Genomic DNA, 17,501 nt, shown 5'->3' with positions numbered 1-17,501 from the left:
AAATTGTTCTAATCCTCAGCCCAAAAGCCTATAGAACAGTTTCTGATATACACTAAGCTTTCATAAATTGTGCTATTTGATGAGGTATTAGTCTCAACTCTGATTCATTCTGAACATCACAGTTTGAGAAGAAATATTTCCAGTTGTAGAGACATAGTCATCATTGAAATCACACACTGTGATTATGTTATAGTTTATCTGTGCCTTTATGTCCTGTAGTGTTTGTTTTATGAAATTGGAGTGAAGATATTTGGTGTATAAGTTTGCATATCTATCTGCCTATCATCTATCTGTATGATTTCAATTTCTTTAAAATTTTTGAGACTTAATTTTTGGCTTACTATATAATTTGTTCTGCAGATATCCCATGTGCCATTGAGAAGAATGAGCAAACTCCAGTGCTTGAATAGAATGGTATTCATATGTCTGTTATGTCTGTTTGGTGTAGGGCTCAATTTAATTCTCTTCTTGTTGATTTCAAGTCTGGATGAAAATGGTGTGTCATGAAACATAACTATGTTAGAGTAGTTTTAGAGTCTATCTCTTCCCACGTCCTTTTCCTACCCCAACTGGTACCAACCCTCCACCCCACGCAGGACCTGTTCTGCCATCCTGTTGTCCAATTTTGTAAAAGGAAAAAAATTTAAGTGACATTTTTGTTCATTTAAGATATCTTCACAGGATCTCACTTTTTAATACAACCAATTATTGTTGTTTCTTTTCTCTTTTTTTCCTTGAGAGTCTTCTCTTTATCTTTTATCTTTGAGAGTTTTGTGATAATATGTCTTGGGGTAGTGTTGGTTGAGTTAAATCTGACTGATGACCTTTGACCTTTCTGCACCTGGATATTATACCATTTGTATCCAGGCATAGGAAGTTTTATTATTATTTCTTTGAGCATACTTTATTTTTTAGCACTTTACCATTTTGAAGTCACTCTTGAGCCCCAATAACTAGAACAATTTCTCTTTTACCCCTATCCAAAGTTTTCAAAAAGACAAATATAGCAGATCTGACCATAAGTGAAATCTAAAAAAGTTGATCTCAGAGAAGTCACTAGTGGAATGGTGGTTACCAGTGGCTGGAGAAAGTGTGAAGAAGGAAGGGACAGGGAAAGTTGGATCAATGGGCATTAAGAAATAGATGAGTGTAAGAAGTTTTGGTGTGATAGTCCCCTTTCCAGTAAATATAAATAACAATAATAAAGCATTCAATTCAAAATGCTAGAAGAAAGGATTTCAAACATAATTTCACCATAAAAAATGATAAACAATTGAGGAGATAGATATGTTTAATGTAATTTAAACATTGCACAATGTGTACATGCATCAAAATATAACAGAGTTGCCCATTAGCATGTACAAAATTTATACTTTTATTTATCCATTAAATAAACTTAATTAAAACACAAACAAAACACAGAATTCATCAAGGGTGATTTGAGAGATTTTTGAAAGAGACATTGAATAAGTGTTAAAAATGATAATAAGATGGTGGTAAATGGAGGAGATTCACCACCAGAATTTATAAACATTTGAGTTTGACTGATAACAAAGAATTTACCAATCACTGTACCCCTCAGAGAGGTATAAACTGGATAAGCATTCAGAAAGAGGAATAATAAGAACTGAGGGTCTTGTGCTACCAGAGAGAGAGGAGAAAAAGTGATGGGGTGATGAGCATAGCAAAGAGAAGATGAAATGTAGGGAAAGTGAAAAAATAAGCAAGAAGGCATCACAATTCAACATGTGAACCTCTGGACCATTACAAACCTTGCAGGAGGACTAGATTTTCTGCATCCTGGTTTGGCTACTGAACTGTTGTATGTACTCTCTTATGCCAATTTTCAACCCTTCAGCTGCAGTTTTTACATAACATCTTCCCTACTCTTATCTTCCAATCAAGCAGCAACTGGATACTGGAGCCCCCAGTTATTACTTCTTGAGTTACAAATTACAGGGATTTTGTATTGCTTTAAAGAATGATCTTTTCCAAAATATGAACTGCTGTGTTTTTTGAGTCCAGAATAAATACCTTTTATAACCAGAATTCCAGGGGCATTGTGTTTTATTCCCCAGGAAGTGTAAACTCTTTCCACTTCACTGTTAACAAAGTGATAAAATGCATATCAACAGATTTTAATGGATTTTAATAACTGAGTTTAAATGATCTAAGGAACTGATTGTCAGGTATTTTTAATAGCAATATCTTATTTTCAGTTCTAGCCTGTTGTATAATTTGGCTCCAAAGAGATGCCAACAAAGTTTATGTGATGCCCCAATCAGGCACAATTGTTGGTCTAATTTCTGTAACCAGACAAAGTCCCATGAATGAAAATGTGGAGCAGCTAAGAAGCTACAGTTGGGTCTCTGTAGAACCCTTAACAAGTCTGAAGATGTCTTTTATGCTGGATTTTATGCCCTCCTCATTCCATAGCCCTGACTAAATATAGCTGAATCAAAACATTATTAGTTTTGTGAATTTTTATCAATCTAAACCTTATACCATTGGTGGTAGTCATGAAATATACATTGGTAAATTGTCAATTATGGCATTGATAGAAATTATAAATGTTATTCTCCTATTAGAAATGTATGGCTCTGGGAAATACTATATAATCCCATAAGATTATGCTATAATAAAAATGTTAGTATACTTTAAGGTTTTATAAGGTCATATCAAGGTATTACTTGGAGGTTTTCCAGGAAGGGTTGAAGTTTGAGCATAAAAAGAAATATTCATTGCCCCCAAACTCTGAATACACAAAAGTATAGAATTAAATAAATTTCTAAAATTGTAGAGAAGAAAAGTAAAATTTAACAAAAATCAAAACAAGTGAGGTTTGAGAACTAATAAGGATAATTATGTAAATAAGTAGGAGAAAGCAATCATGGACTATACAGAAGTTCAAATATAGGTCTTCAGAACTGTTTATGTGTAAAGGTTGAACAACATGAAACCTAGAACCTGTAACTGCTGCACAGTTTTGGAGTGAGAACTAAAATATCTGGGCAGAACAACTCAAAGGCACAGGAAAACCTATTATTAATATGATCTTTTGAGAAAACATTAATGCAACACTTATCATTATAGATAGATCCAAAAATATGGAAAACTTATGAAAAAATTTCTGGCAATTGTTTATCTCTCTTCTTCTCCCTCCAATTACTATACTTGTTATCTTCAGTCTTCCAGGATCACAAAGATTCATCTTTGCTCCAATGAAGATCTAAAGACACTGGAATAGTTGCAGTTATTGATCTTTTTTGGAGATTGGTGTATTTTCAAGGCTGCTGCTCAGCAACTTTGATAGCTTTAGCAGCTAAACCTCCAATCCCTGTATGGAACAGGGGATGGCATCCAGCATCTTGAAAACAGAAACTGAGCTGCATCCTCCCATCTAGAGACAAGAAAACACACCACAACATAGCCACTACACAGTTCTAAATATTCTTTCAGAAATCCCTAACAAAATGGATGAAGGAGATTAGAATCTTCAACCAAAACTAACTCCAGATGCATAAATCTCATTGTAGGAACATGAAGCAACAAGGCAATATCTTTCCTTCAAAAGCCAACTTCACAACTGAGGACTTAAACAGCAGTGAAGAGGAAGAAACATCAATCATTGAATTCAATAAAACAATAGTAAGAATAATCAATGAGCTCAAAGAGGAGATATAAACTAGGGAATGAACTCAAAGAGGATACAAATAACTGAGTGATCTTAAATAAATAGGTGAATGAAATAAAGAAGACAATACAGGATATGAAAAAGGAATTCAATAAAGATATAGAAATCCTGAAAAATAATCAAATTGAAATGAAAAGTCAACATCCTCCCAATAAAACCTCAGTTGAAGGTATGTATAACAGTGTGGAGCAAGTTGAAAATGGAGTATCATGAATGCAAGACAATGAAAAATACTAAGAAAATGTTAAGTAATATGGCAAACCTCTGCAACACAATCAAAATCCAAACCTAAAAGTCATGGGTGTAGAAGGAGAAGAGGTACAAACTAAAGGCACACACAAGTTATCCAATAACACAATAGTTGAAAGCTTCCCCAATTTTAAGAAAGAAAGAGACATCCAGGTATAGGAGGCTTTTAAAACAGCAAACTGTCAGGATCAGAAAAGAAATACCCCTAGACATAAAATTAAAACAGTCAATACACAGAACAGAAAAAGAATATTCAAAGGTGCAAAAGAGGTCAGATACAGAGGCAAACTCATCAGAATAAGAGCAGATTTCTCAACATAAACACTAAACACAAGGAGGCCAAGGGAAGATATATTTCAAGCCCTAAAAGAAAACAACTGACAATTAAACTTGTCTATTCAGGAAAACTATACTTTGTAATTGAAGGAGAAATGAAAAACTTCTACAATAGACAAAAGCTAAAGGGATGCATGACCAGCAAACCAGCACTACAGAGAACACTTAAAAGAATTCTGTACACTGATAAAGTTAAACTTAGCCAGGATAGTGCAAGAAAGAATAAATTCCACTAACCAAGTAGATTGGCAAACAAGAAATAGGAGGAAAGTAAACATCAGAAAAAAAATGCCTGGAAATACTACATGCCTCTCAGTATTAACACTTACTGTTAATGGCCTCCGTTCTGCAAACAAAGGATATAGAATAGCAAGTTGGATTAAGAAGTAAGGCCAGACCATTTTTTACCTACAAGAAATATTATTGCTGACAAAAACAAACATTGGCTTAGAGTGAAAGGGTGGAAAAAGATCTTTCAAGCAAAACAACTCTGCAAACAGGCAGGAGTAGCTGTAGTCATATCTGACAAAGCAGACTTTGAACTAAAATTAGTTAGAAGAGTCAATGGAGGTCACTTCATATTAATAAAGGGACAATTCAACAAGAGGAAATAACAGTTCTTTTATATTCCAAACTTTGGTGCACCCAACTACATTAAAAAAAATTACTGTACTTAAAAATACCAATAGACCCCAACATAATGACAGTTGGAGACATCTATATCCCACTCTCACCAATAGATAGGTTATCCACACAGAACAATCAGCATAGAAACATCAGAATTAATAGACACAATAGACCAAGTAGACTTCACAGACATTTGCAGAGTGTTTTATCCAGCAGCAGCACCATACACATTCTTCTTAGTAGCCCATGGAATGAATTTTCTCCAAAATATATCATATGCTAGGACACAAAGCAAGTCTTAACAAGTACAGGAAAACTGAAATAACTTTCTGCATCATGTATTCACAATGGAATAAAGCTAGATCTTGACAACAATAGAAACTATAGAAAATATTCAAAAACAGGGAGACTGAACAGCACATTGTTGAGTAATTAGTGGGTCATTGAAGAAACAAGGGGAGAAATGAAAAAGTTCATTGAATCTAATAATGTATCAGAACCTTTGGGATGCATAGGTTTCCCCAGCAGACAGTGCTAGAAAATATGCATATATGTATATATGTCTAAATTAAAAAAACAGAGATATCTCAAATAAATAATAAATAACCTAATGATGCACCTTAAGCTTTTATAGACACAAGAACAAGTTAAACCCAAAACTAGCAGATGAAGATAAATAATAACAACTAGAGTTGAGGTCAATACAATTGAGACTAAAAAAAGTATGCAAAGAATCAGCAAAACAAAAATGTTGGTTCTTCAAAAAGATGAAGATTGATAAACCCTGTGACGAAGGAAAATCAATAGCATCAGCCAACTAGTTGTGGGTTGGACAATCATGAGAATTGATCTGGGCTTGATTAATTTATCATATGTGCTCATCCTTAAGTCTATGCTAAGCTGAACTCAGTAAAAGCTGTTTTCAAGGACTGAATTACCTATACTTCATATCTCATCATAATCCTTTTCTTCACCATTGTCATTTCCACCTCTCACAGTGCAGGAATAAAATCTCCACTTATCCCTGTCCTCGTCAATGTGTTGAGCAATGTTATTCTCTCTGCCTTCAACTCTATGGTGATGGACCTAAGAATGAGGAGCTCAGGTGGAGCTTATTCAAGGTGCTTCAGCTGGACATCAAGAGAAAATAATGTGGAGTTAATACTCATTTTTATTTTCTCCACATGTTTGTCTATTACATTCTCTAATAATTTCAAATGGTGACACATATATAATAAAAGAGGAACCATGACAGGTTTTCATTAGCATAAACAGTAAAGGTCAACAACAAAATTTCAGAACAAAAAGGTTAGAATTAATACTTTGTAATCTCTGGGTGTGCAGGAAATAATCTCCATCACAAAGAGTAACATATTTATGCTGCTTGCCTTAAGGAAAGCAAAGGTAAGACATGTAGAATGTACACTTTCCTATGTTACCTTCTTTTCATGACCTGAACTTCCAGAAAATACTGAATAGATGAACAGATGTATTCACAGCAGACATTCACTAATATCTGTTTTTAAATTGGAGAGTTAGTTCATTATATTTTATGTAATTACTGATAAGTATAGTTACTGCTGCAGTTTTAATGTTTGCTATATTAAATGCCAAGTTTTACAAGAGCAAAAAATTTGAATATGCATTTCTCTAAGAAGATATTCAAATCACCAAATAATCATTGCTGTTGAGATGTAACAAGGTAAAGCAACTTTGAAAAAAAAGTTAGACAATTACTCATTGAGTTAAATTCCACTGCCAAAAACTGAGACACATGAACACAAATGTTAGAACAGTACTGCAAATATGAATACTTATAGTAGCATTGTTAATCAAACAGCAGATCCAGGCCATATATCCTAAGCTGCTGAATGAAGCTTATCTATACATGAGATCATTATTCAATAAAAAGTATTTAAGGTAATTGGGGATCACTTTCCCTATAGTAATTATTTTACTGTGTATATGTACACCATAATATCATGTTTTAAGTCTCCATATACAAAATGCACTTTATTTTTAGAGTTATACTAACTTAAGGAGTTATAAGAATACTAAGTTTTTAATTATTAAATTCAAGTTTTGTGTAGTAACAAAAATTGAGATAAATAGAACAGTAAATCTTAAAAAAAAAGTGGCCAAGTGTTGGTATACATTGAGGCACAAATTAACTTTGAAAACATTACCTGGTAAGAACAGATAGTGTGCATCTGTGTTTTTAGCTTTTCTATCAAAATATGGTGAGTGATTATATTAAGGATGTGTCTTAGACATGACTGTTGATACTAGTATTCAGTTGGCGAAACAGTTTTACAAACGCATAAGTTTTTGCATATCTTATCTATTCATTCATTAGAGCATAAGAACCAAAAAATAGGACCAAGATGGGGTAAGATATTTAAAACAATCAGTAGAATATAAACAGCATGGGGATACTGAATCTGTAGTATAATTTTTATAGTTCTTGGATTTTAGGAAGGTGACTGACAGCTTTGTACATTAGCTTCCTTAAAATGGGTCTGGCTCATATACTTAATAAAAAACTTTAAAAGTATATATCACTATTATTAAAAACTCAAGTATATAAATAAAGAGTTCCTTTGTATATATACACTAATAATCTACCATCCTACATAAGAAGTCTCTATACTTCAAAGCCTCTACTTAATATGAATATTTGATCTCTGAAGCATCCAACTTATCAGAAAAACCCAAAATATGCATCAGATACTAATTTCAGATCACTTTCACCCTGTTCTTTTATGACCTACTGCATGGAAGATGGTGAATAAGGTCCTCATTTTCTGTTATGTATAAATCCTCATTTGTGAGATGATAGGAAATATAGCCTGAATTATTGAATTTTAGGGATGATTTACTGTGTTAATAAAAAAAAAATGTGCCACCTACCAGATTTCCTGTTTCATGTCTGATTTAAATGATTGACAAGCTAAGAATAATGCTGAATCACTCTTAATAGCCTGATGTTGGGTAGTTGGGTAAATTCTCTTTTAATAATGTCAAGTGATAATTTAAAAGTGGTAACATCCTTTTAGTGAAGTCTATTCCAATTTCACAGAGATTCCACCAGCTCTAAATTCCAAGTCTCTGAGTTCATTCTGATAGGATTCCTAGGCATCCAAAGCTGGCAGCACTGGCTCTCTCTGCACCTGGCTGTGCTCTATTTCTTGGCTCTCATTGCCAGTATCCTTATCCTGACCGCCATCAACAAAGAGGCAGCACTGCACCAACCTATGTACTGTTTTCTAGGCATCTTAGCTATGATAGACATGGGATTGGCTACCACCACCATGCCTAAAATTTTGGCCATCTTGTAGTTTAAAGCAAAGACCATGAGTCTCCCTGAGTGTTTTGCTCAGATGTTTGCCATCCATTGTTTTGTGGCTATGGAGTCAGGTATCTTTATTTGCATGGCTATAGATAGGTTTGTAAACATTTGCAAAACACTGCAATATCCATCAATAATTACTAAATTTGTGGTCAAATCAACTGTGTACATGACACTTAGAAATACTCTTGATCCCATTTCAGTGCCTGTGTTGGCTGCTCAGAGATCCCGGAATCAAATTGAGCACTGTCTTTCCTCTAACCTTGGAGTCACTAGCTTATCTTGTGATGACAGGAAAATAAACAGGATCAACCAGCGAATTATGGGTTGGGCAGTCATGGGAGTTGATCTGGGTTTGACTATTTTATCATATATTCTGGTCCTTCAGTCTGTGATGAAGTTGAACTCAGTAGAAGCTGCATCCAAGGCCTTAGGCACCTGTACTTCACACCTCATCCTAATCCTTTTCTTCCACATAATCCTCATGTTGTTTCCATCACTCACATTGCAAGAATGAAAGTTCCACTTATCTCAGTTCTACTCAATGTGCTAAGCAATATTATTCCCCCTGCTCTCAACCCCATGGTGTATGCACTCAAGAATGAAGAATTCAGGCATGGCTTATATAAGGTGCTTAGACTAGACATCAATTTTTTCTTCCACATCTTTCCCTCATCTTAACATCCATAGATATTTTCTACCTGGTCTGTTTTTCATTAACCCATCTATTATCTCAGCTGCCACCTCCTTCTGCCACATCAAAACAATACAACTCATATTATTCACTAGAGTTATCCCGTTATTACCCTTATTACCTTCAGTCTCCCAGAATCACAAATATTCATTGTTGCTCCAATTGGCATCTAAAGACACTGCTAAACTAACAGAAACTAATCTTATTTGGGAATTTCTGTAATTTCAAATCTGCAGCTTAGAAACTGTGTTAGCTTTAGCAGCCAAGCTTCCTCTCCCTGTGTGGAACAGAGGATAGCACCGAACATCTTGAGAACAGAAGCTAAAGATTTGACTACTGAGTAACTCCTCCTATTTATAGTCAAGATAACACACAAAAACTCACAGCTACTACCCAGTCCTAAATAATCTTTCAGAAATCCCCAACAAAAAGTACACAGGGGATTGGAACCTTCAACCAAAACCAAGCCCAGATTTGTGAATATCAATATAGAAACATAAAGCAACAAGGCAATAGGTCTCCCTCAAAAGCCAACTCCACAACAAAGGACTTACACGATAGTGAAGAGTAAGAAATATCAATCATTGAATTAAAAAATAAGAATGATCAATGAGATCAAAAAGAAACATGAACTAGAGAAAGAACTCAAAGAAGACTTGAATAAACATGTAACTAATATCAAAGAGAGTTCAAATGAACAGATGGATGAAATAAAAAGACAATGAAGAATATGAAACAGGAATTCAATAAAGATATAGAAATCCTTAAAAATAATCAAAAAGACCTATTCAATGAAAGCTATAAATCTCTGAAGAAAGAAATAAAAGAAGACATCAGAAGATGGAAAGATCCCCCATGCTCATGGATCAGAAAAATCAATACTGTGAAAATGGCCATACTAGCAAAATCAATCCACATGTTCAATGCAGTCCCCATCAAGATTCTAACCATGTTCTTCACAGAAATAGAAAAATTAATCCAAATTAATTCTGAGCAAATGAGCAATGCTAGAGGTGTCACAGTACCTCACTTCCAACTATACTACAGAGCAATAGCAATAAAAAACAGAATGGTATTAACACATTTTGTCAAAGTAATCCAAAACATATATTTAAAAAAAAAGGCAGCCTCTTCAACAAAGGGTCTAGGAAACCTAGATGTCCACATAGAGAAAACTGAAAGGATATCTGTCTTTCATACTGTAACAAGTATCAATTCAAAGTGGACCAAAGACTTCAATGCATGGCCTAAAACTTTGAAACAACTACAGGATAGAATAGTGGAATCTTTGGAGTATATAGGCATAGGGAATGACTTCCTGAATTGAAGCCTAATAGCTCAAAAATTAAGAAAAAGGAATGGCAAATGGTACTGCATCAAATTTCATAGCAAAGGAAACAGTCACTTGACTTAAGAGACAGCCCACAGGTTGGGGGGAATCTTTGCCAGTTATACATCTAATAAGAAACTAATAACTAGAATTTATGGGGAGCTAAAAAAGTTTTTTAGACTCCCAAAGAATCAACAACCTAATGAAGAAATGGACACATGAACTGACTAGCTAATTTTCAAAGGAAGAAGTACAAATAGCCATTAAATACATGAAGAAGAGCTCAACTTTCCTCAGCATAAAAGAAATGTAAACCAAACTACATTAATATTTCATCTCACCCCTGTTATATTGGCTATCATCAAGAACACAAACAAGGACAAATGCTTGCAAAGATGCAATGAAACAGGAACCCTTGTACACTGTTGGTGGGGATATAAATCAGTACAACAGCTGAGGAAAGCAGTACAGAGGTGAAAGACAGTAACCAGTAGGATTTTGAAGTAATTTTCAAAATACCAATGCTTTCGTAAGCATTCATGATGATTTTTCCTCTTCAGTTCTCCAATAAGAAATAAAGTGTGTGCAAGAATTTTTAAAGTTTCAGAGGATTGTTCTTAAAATAACCATGTTAATAACTGGTTTTGTTTTAAAAACATCTTCATGTATGAGTATGATGTGAGGGAAAGGAATTGTGCAAATCATATTTATTGCTTCATCCGGTGTCTTACAGGCTTAAAAGAATGATGATTATTCTGAATACTTTGGTAGTTCAGATCATCTTCATTTGTTATAAAAATACATAAATGAATAAAAATAGACAGTAAACATAGGAACTAGGACCAATTCTCTGAAAATGAAGATCTAGTCTGATTATGTGCCAGTAACACACAACTGAGGGAAAATGTGTGAACCTGACCTCTCTAGGTGTAACTTAAAAGTTTGGGCCTTTTATTTACCTATAAAATAGATGTGTATGTTTTTTCCCTTTGGCAAGTAACTGTGATGATAAACTACTGCATAAACTGACATAAATTTAAAACCAGATGGAACAGCTGTTATGGCTGGTAGGAAAATGAGTAGTGTTATAGCAAGGATTGTGGTCCAGTGGTACATTCCAGACTCCATACAAGAGTTTAAGCTCAAGTTCTTCCACTAATGAACTGTGCAACTCTAGACAAGTCACAAAAGGACACCATGCGACAGGTTCCCCATCTCTGGTGTTGGAATGATAATACTTTAACTGCCTCACAGGATTGGTGTGAGGAAAGCAGGAGCATAACTACAAAAGCACTTTGAACACTAACAAACTGTACAAGGGATTATTTATATGAGAAAAAAAGTCATTCTGCTTTTAAAATTAGTAGTTAACTCTCACTCATATTATTTTATTAAGTGAAATAATAAGGCACTAAATGCCTTTCTTGGCCAGGTTTATAATGAGAATATATCTATGCTACCCCCCTTTCTCAGTTTACTTAAGCATGCTGGCATTTAAAAGAACTTTCTGGAAGCTGAAATGTTGTCCCACAGCATATGCTTGAAACAATCTGCCCAACAGATAACCACGTTTTATCTTGTAAAAAATAATTTGCCATTGCTAACATAGAAGGTGTAGTGTCTGTAAGTGGCTTGCATTTATGGATAAAACCATGGGAGTGGTAATGAGACCCAAGCATTCTCCCAAAACTGATGCATTTGAAATAGAGCTGTAGAAACAATGCAAAACTGGGATTTCATAAGAATCCACTCGTGTTTTACAGTATTTAACTGTGTAGGACCATAGTTATGGGAAGCTTAGCAATGCTGCCAATGACTTTTATAGAATAAACCTTTAGCGTAGTGCAATGCTTTGCTATCTACTGGGAGAGGTCACAGAGGCATTGCAGTTGTACTTTAGTGCAAGGGAGAACACTCTGAATAACCTAGAATATAGTAAGTATAAGGTTTTAATTTTTTAAAAATGTATTTTATTATGTTAAAAACAAGTATTCTATTACGTTACTGATGTAATCTTGCTCCCATGCTGCATTATCAATAGATTAAAAATAATAAAAACTACCACAGAAAATAAAAAACAACTAAAAATAGAGCAACCATAATATCCAGGGATAACACTCCCGGGCATATACTTGAAGGAATGTAAATCCGGGTACAATAAAGACACTTGGACACTTGCATACCTGTGTTTATTTTGCAGCACTATTCATAATAGCCAAGTTATGGAAACAGCCCAGATGCCCTATAATGGATGAATGGATTAAGAAAATGTGGCATATATATGCAATGGAGTATAATGAAGAATTAAATTATTTTGTTTGCAAATAAATGGATGAAACTGGAGATCATCATGTTAAATGAAATAAGCCATGTACAGGACGAAGGTCACATGTTTTCTCTCATATGTAGAAGATAAATCCAAAAGAAAAATGCATACACTATTATAAACATAATAAGTACATATCAAGTTTGCAATAGTGGGACTATTTAATGGGACCAGAGGCAGGAGGGAGAGGAGAAAGGAATGATATAGGGTGAACAATATTGAAATACATTGCATCTATAAAGGAATATGGCATAAGAAAACACAATGAAAGCTGTTGAATAACAGGGGGTAAGTGGAAAGGGTAAGGAACAGTAATAAAGAGGGTTAATCTGATTAAATTCCAGTATATTCACAGGTGAAATATCATCAGGAACCCCCTTTGAACAATGAATATGGACTTAAAAATAAAGATAGGATTATAAAAGAGGTCCTGTTAGGAGGTAGATACTAGTGGGAGATGGGAGGATTAGAGGAGGGTGAGTATGGTTGATGTACTTTATATACTTATATGAAATAGAACAATGAAACCTGTTGGAATCATTTAGGTAGAGGGGAATGGAGATGAAAAAGATGGTGGGGGTAAACATAACCAAGGTACATTGTAAGCATGTACAGAAATGTCACAGAATCCCCTTTGTAAAACTAAAATATGCTAATAAAAATATTTAAATGTGAAAAAAGAATAAAAATACTTATGGCACAACCTATTTTATAAATTTCACTTAATCCTACACATCCATACAATAACCTGTATTCCCACCTTCCAAATACTGAAGAAAACTGTAAAAATATTAAACACTAAGATGGGAAGTCAGTATCAAAAGAGAGGGATAAACATCTGTTGATGAATACTAATAAATTTAGTCCATTAAGTCTTCATTAATTATTACATTGGGTACATTATTTATAGGATGACCTTGACATAAGGATTTCTGGGAAATGCACACTACACTCACAGTGTGCAGGCCAGAAAACAAGCAGTCATGTTAACACAACAATGCACCCTTGAGAGAGAAATCACTGATCAAACTTTGCTAGAAACCGATAAATGATGTGAGAACACATATGTTACTCTGCCTTTTATTGCTGTGAATGAGAGGGATAAGGATAAAATTAAGGTGTTTTATTCTCCACATTTGTTTAAAAATACTAGAATTGATCTAACTGTCTTTGATGATGAACAGAGAGAAAACATCATCTCCACAAGTAGTAATACTTACATCAAGCTTATAAAAAGTCCTGATGAAGCAGAAAGATAGCAGAAAACAAGCAGGTTTGTAACACGCTTACTGCCAGACTAAAAGGTCTATTTAGTCTCTCAAAATTGATATAATCCTTATGATCTATGAGAAATGAAAGTAACAATAGCAGAAATACCTTGGTTGGTCAGAATAAACTAAAATAACAGAATGAGACCAAGCCATGACAATTGCACAAAAGATAATTTAATAAGCAAAGTGAAAATAACATAAAAATTAAAGTCTAAGACTAGGGAGTAATAAAAGAAGGTATGCTTTTCATTACTTTTTTTTGGCAGTACAGGGGATTGAACCAGGTCCTCACACCTGCTTAGGCAGATGCTCTATCACTTAAGCTACTCTTCCAGCCCCAAAAGTTATGCTTTTAAATTAGCAATGGTGATGGCAAACATGAGGCATTAATATATTAGGCAGTGGAAAGGATAACAAGGTAAAAATGTTTAGAGAAGGTAATGTTAGAGAATAGAAAGTCTGCATAAAAATCCTTGGCATTAATAAATCAAACACATGAAGACTGGAATATAAACAGTATTCAAAGCCATAAAAATAAGGAAACCAAATTTAATCCTGATACATGTGTGCAGGTCTTAATAAAGTTCTGCATAGAACAAAAGAGCATTTCAGAAGACACTGTTACTGTAAGCACTAAAAATATGTGAACTGCAATAAACGGTAAAAAGGATATCATTCCACATATAAAAGAAACATAGCAGGCTAAATGTAAGGGAAATGAAAGAAAGGAATGGTAAAGAGAAATAGGAGAGGAAAGGAGAGGATAAGGGATGAAAGTGCAGAGAATAATTCAGTGGTAAATCCATCCAGCCTTGGCTTTTTCTCTGTTTGGGAAACTTTATTTTTACCACTATTGTTTCAAACTCATCACATGTTAGTGATTTTTCAGATTTTTGTGCCCTCTTATTCAGTTTTGCTGGTTATATGTGTCCAAAAATTTAGCCACTTAATCTAGATTTTCTCCAATTTATTGGAGTATAAATTTTCAAAATATCACTAAACAACCCTCTGGATTTCAGTGGCATCTGTTGTAATGTCTTTTCACCTCTAATTTTATCATTTTTGTGTCTTGTCTCTGTTGGTTAGTTTAGCTAAGGGTTTGCTGAGATTGCTTATCCTTTCAAAGACCAACTCTTAGTTTCATTGGTCTTTTCTATTGTTCTTTTAGTTTCTAGTTCATTCATTTCAGCTCTGATCTTTACTTTTTCCTTCTACTAATTTTGTGTTTCACTTGATCTTGCTTTTCTATGACCTTGAGGTCTTTACTAACATAATTTCACCATATTAATGGATGAATGGATAAAGAAAATTCCATAAAAAATGGATAGAACTGGAGATCATCATGTTAAGTGAAATAAGCGAGCTTCACAAAGACAATTATCACATGTTTTCTGTTACAAGGACATGAACGTAAACAAGAACTGGTGTGGGTGTGTAAAGGAAAGGACAAAAAGGCAAAGTGGGAGGAGGGAAGGAATATTAAAGAGTAGTGGAAGGGAAGATGATCAAAATACATCATATGCCTGTATGACTAATAATAAACCCCTTGCTTTGTATAATCAACATGCACTAATAAGAAGGAGGGAGAAGAAAAGAGAAGTGGAGAGGAAATGTCAATTCATTTGCTGCAACACCAGTCTTCAGAAAAACCCATGTGATTTGATCTGAGCTTTAAAAGTGGCAGTAGTTATACTTCCGTTTCTAAAGTTCCAGTGTGGAAATATACAACAATTTTTTATTCATTTTCATCTTGAGGAGCATTGGTGTGCTCCTTTGAATGATGCTGCTGTGAACATTCTCGTGTAAGTTTTTTGGAGGACATATTTCCACATTTCCTCAGTCTAACACTGAAGAATGGACTATCTGGATCATAGAGTATTTTTCAATTCAGCGTTGGTATATTTTATGACGAGTATTCCAAACTACTTTTGGCCATTTAAATTCTCACCATGTATAAGAATTCTAGTGACATCCATACTATTCCTCACATTTGATATCTCCTGTTTTTGGTAAAAATCCGTGCTTTTAATTTGTATTTCCCTGATGACCAGGAAGATGGAACTCAGTTGTAAGTTATTTTCATATTTTTTCTCAAGTAAGAGCTCAAAACATTTGCCCATGTTTCTGGTGAATTTTCTCACTGTTTGATGTGTGAGATTTCATCATTATCGTGGATAAGACTCCTTTGTCAGTTACATATGTTGGCACATATTTCCTTTCATTTTTATATCTTAAAATTTTGTGCTCTGATTATTAAATTTCTTCATTTCATTGTTGCTTATTTTTTACCTTTTTGTATTACAAATAAAGGGAAAAGAAAAACCAAGATGATATAAACACTCTTGTACATATTACTGGCATAGAGCCAGGAAAATTGGTAGGAAAAATAACACATGTATCTTCAATTTTACAAGATATTTTGAAATTATTTACAGCAAATCATTAATTTTAAATAATGAAAAATAAAAATTCAAACTTCTCAGGTTTTATGTTAGTTTTAATGAAAAAAAATGTGCTAAAGCCTTGAAAATATGACAATATGTCATTTTGCAAAGTATTATTTTATTATGCTTGTTGAAAGCTATGACATGGTATAGTTTGATTGTAGTGTGTGCTAGGATTCTGGACTAAAGATTTATTTCTCTCAAATGTAGATCCAGTTGTTCCATCACCAAGTAGTATAATCACTGGCCTTTTCCCACTCAGCCTTATTCCAGTTTAGAGCATAACTCAATTTATTCATTCATTTTACTCTTGAGAAACACTTTGATGGAGTGTTGCTCCATTGAATGGTGCTGCTATGAATATTATTGTCTATATTTTTGTAGGACATATTTACAACATTTTCCTGGTTTAACACTCATGACAGAATTATCTACATTGCAGGATATTTCAATTCATTTTTAATATCTTGTTTCAACTATATAATATACTAACCTGAGTTGAAAGTATGTCACTTTGGCATGCATTGAGAGTTTATATATCTATTGATAAGTTTCTGTACCTCCTCTTTTCTTCAACAGGTAAGTTTTGTTTCTAGGCTCTAATTTTATAAAATATTTTGATTTTTAGTAGATAATGCAATCAAATTTTGTACTAAATTTAGGCCTGTTCAAAAACGAAAACAGGAGACATACTACATGTTTATAAAGAAAAGAATGGTTAATTGTGGCATTTTACAATTGAATGTTCTGAAATCATAATGTTTTGGGTTTTTTAAGTTATTGTTGTTGTCCAAAAGCACTTTGTGAGTTGTAAGTGCTCTGCTGTATTTCAGAACAAATGATATCAGCTTCTTATTTGTAAAAAATAAAAATCAATAATCTGGGGTTTAACATTTCATTAATTCATAAATCACTTTGAGGTAAAATTATTTCTGCACCATGTTAGTTTTCCATTTCCTGGACATAGTATTTATTTATTTATAGGTTTCAGTTAAGATTTTCCAATTGTTAGTTATGTTAAATCCTCAGTAATTAAAACTATTGCAAATGATTTTATTTGTGCAATGTGTTATTTACTGTGTCAGTCACATTTTTCATTTCTGTGACATATATCTGAGGAAAGCAACATAAAGGGAGACAAGATTTATTTGTACTCAGTATATTAAAGGTTTTAATCCATG

At 33.8% G+C, this 17,501-nt stretch overlaps 1 pseudogene; it reads left to right on the top strand.

Moving 5' to 3' along the window:
- The first annotated feature begins 5,998 nt into the window (after positions 1–5,998).
- Positions 5,999–8,936, top strand: LOC109676165 (olfactory receptor 56B2-like; annotated as a pseudogene).
- Positions 8,937–17,501: the final 8,565 nt, after the last annotated feature.

Source organism: Castor canadensis, chromosome 1 (genome assembly GCF_047511655.1).
Source record: "Castor canadensis chromosome 1, mCasCan1.hap1v2, whole genome shotgun sequence".
In the NCBI taxonomy this organism is placed as follows: Eukaryota; Metazoa; Chordata; class Mammalia; order Rodentia; family Castoridae; genus Castor; species Castor canadensis.
Note: the sequence above shows the minus strand (reverse complement) of the source record. Positions and strands in the feature narration are given on the sequence as shown.